The following is a 3,446-nucleotide window of genomic DNA, read 5'->3' on the forward strand; positions in this document are numbered from 1 at the left end:
AACTTTCATTCAATTTGAGCATTTTCATTTGAGCAAGTCTGGTGGTATTTTAAAATTCGTCAATACGAACTGTTCTGTTTTGACAGATTCTGCCTTTTATTTCGCATTGCCTCTTTTGCTATGTTGGATGAATTTCTTTGATCCACTAATGTCCAGTAGCATTATGCAATGTCCAGAAGTGTTAAGAATGATTGTGTCACCTCTGAATATGTTAATTTTTATTGTGCACTAACCCTCTAATGAGTTGTTTCGAGTTTGGTGTGGAGGAAGTTTTCAAGGATCAAGAGAGGAGTATGATGCAACATGATCAAGGAGAGTGAAAGCTCTAAGCTTGGGGATGCCCCGGTGGTTCACCCCTGCATATATTAAGAAGACTCAAGCGTCTAAGCTTGGGGATGCCCAAGGCATCCCCTTCTTCATCGACAACATTATCAGGTTCCTCCCCTGAAACTATATTTTTATTCCATCACATCTTATGTGCTTTTTCTTGGAGCGTCGGTTTGTTTTTGTTTTTTGTTTTGTTTGAATAAAATGGATCCTAGCATTCAATTTATGGGAGAGAGACATGCTCCGCTGTAGCATATGGACAAGTATGTCCTTGGTTTCTACTCATAGTATTCATGGCGAAGTTTCTCCTTCGTTAAATTGTTATATGGTTGGAATTGGAAAATGATACATGTAGTAATTGCTATAAATGTCTTGGGTAATGTGATACTTGGCAATTGTTGTGCTCATGATTAAGCTCTTGCATCATATGCTTTGCACCCATTAATGAAGAAATACATAGAGCATGCTAAAATTTGGTTTGCATATTTGGTTTCTCTAAGGTCTAGATAATTTCTAGTATTGAGTTTGAACAACAAGGAAGACGGTGTAGAGTCTTATAATGTTTTCAATATGTCTTTTATGTGAGTTTTGCTGCACCGGTTCATCCTTGTGTTTGTTTCAAATAAGCCTTGCTAGCCTAAACCTTGTATCGAGAGGGAATACTTCTCATGCATCCAAAATACTTGAGCCAACCACTATGCCATTTGTGTCCACCATACCTACCTACTACATGGTATTTTCCGCCATTCCAAAGTAAATTGCTTGAGTGCTACCTTTAAAATTCCATCATTCACCTTTGCAATATATAGCTCATGGGACAAATAGCTTAAAAACTATTGTGGTATTGAATATGTAATTATGCACTTTATCTCTTATTAAGTTGCTTGTTGTGCGATAACCATGTTTCACTGGGGACGCCATCAACTATTCATTGTTGAATTTCATGTGAGTTGCTATGCATGTCCGTCTTGTCTGAAGTAAGAGAGATCTACCACCTTATGGTTAAGCATGCATATTGTTAGAGAAGAACATTGGGCCGCTAACTAAAGCCATGATCCATGGTGGAAGTTTCAGTTTTGGACATATATCCTCAATCTCAAACGAGAAAATTATTAATTATTGTTACATGCTTATGCATAAAAGAGGAGTCCATTATCTGTTGTCTATGTTGTCCCGGTATGGATGTCTAAGTTGAGAATAATCAATAGCGAGAAATCCAATGCGAGCTTTCTCCTTAGACCTTTGTACAAGCGGCATAGAGGTACCCCTTTGTGACACTTGGTTAAAACAGTGCATTGTGATGATCCGGTAGTCCAAGCTAATTAGGACAAGGTGCGGGCACTATTAGTACACTTGCATGAGGCTTGCAACTTATAAGATATAATTTACATGATGCATATGCTTTATTACTACCGTTGACAAAATTGTTTCATGTTTTCAAAATCAAAGCTCTAGCACAAATATAGCAATCGATGCTTTTCCTCTATGGAGGACCATTCTTTTACTTTCAATGTTGAGTCAGTTCACCTATTTCTCTCCACCTCAAGAAGCAAACACCTGTGTGAACTGTGCATTGATTCCTACATACTTGCTTATTGCACTTATTATATTACTCTATGTTGACAATATCCATGAGATATACATGTTACAAGTTGAAAGCAACCGCTGAAACTTAATCTTCTTTTGTGTTGCTTCAATGCCTTTACTTTGAATTATTGCTTTATGAGTTAACTCTTATGCAAGACTTATTGATGCTTGTCTTGAAGTGCTATTCATGAAAAGTCTTTGCTTTATGATTCACTTGTTTACTCATGTCATATACATTGTTTTGATCGCTGCATTCACTACATATGCTTTACAAATAGTATGATCAAGATTATGATGGCATGTCACTCCAGAAATTATACGTGTTATCGTTTTACCTGCTCGGGACGAAGCGAGAACTAAGCTTGGGGATGCTGATACGTCTCCGACGTATCGATAATTTCTTATGTTCCATGCCACATTATTGCTGTTAACTACATGTTTTATGCACACTTTATGTCATATTCGTGCATTTTACGGAACTAACCTATTAACAAGATGCCGAAGTGCCGATTCTTTGTTTCTGCTGTTTTTGGTTTCAGAAATCCTAGTAAGGAAATATTCTCGGAATTGGACAAAATCAAAGCCCAGGGGCCTATTTTTCCACGAAGCTTCCAGAAGTCCGAAGACGAAACGAAGAGGGGCCACGGGGTGGCCAAACCCTAGGGCGGCGCGGCCCCACCTGGCCGCGCCGGCCTATGGTCTGGGCCCCCGTGCCGCCTCTTGACTTGCCCTTCCGCCTACTTAAAGCCTCCGTGACGAAACCCCCGGTGCAGAGAGCCACGATACGGAAAACCTTCCGGAGACGCCGCCAACGCCGATCCCATCTCGGGGATCCGGAGATCGCCTCCGGCACCCTGCCGGAGATGGGAATCATCTCCCGGAGGACTCTACGCCGCCATGGTCGCCTCCGGTGTGCTGAGTGAGTAGTCTACACCTGGACTATGGGTCCATAGCCGTAGCTAGATGGTTGTCTTCTACACATTGTGCTATCATTGTCGGATCTTGTGAGCTGCCTAACATGATCAAGATCATCTATCTGTAATTCTATATGTTGCGTTTGTTGGGATCAGATGAATAGAGAATACTTGTTATGTTGATTATCAAAGTTATATCTACGTGTTGTTTATGATCTTGCATGCTTTCCGTTACTAGTAGATGCTCTGGCCAAGTAGATGCTTGTAACTCCAAGAGGGAGTACTTATGCTCGATAGTGGGTTCATGCCTGCATTGACACAGGGACGATGTGAGAAAGTTCTAAGGTTGTGTTGTCTTTGTTGCCACTAGGGATAAAACATTGATGCTATGTCTAAGGATGTAGTTGTTGATTACATTACGCACCATACTTAATGCAATTGTCTGTTGCTTTGCAACTTAATACGGAGGGGGTTCGGATGATAACTTTGAAGGTGGACTTTTTAGGCATAGATGCGGTTGGATGGCGGTCTATGTACTTTGTCGTAATGCCCAATTAAATCTCACTATAATCATCATGATATGTATGTGCATGGTCATGCTCTCTTTATTTGTCAATT

The sequence above is a fragment of the Lolium perenne genome, chromosome 2 (genome assembly GCF_019359855.2).
Source record: "Lolium perenne isolate Kyuss_39 chromosome 2, Kyuss_2.0, whole genome shotgun sequence".
Lineage (NCBI taxonomy): Eukaryota > Viridiplantae > Streptophyta > Magnoliopsida > Poales > Poaceae > Lolium > Lolium perenne.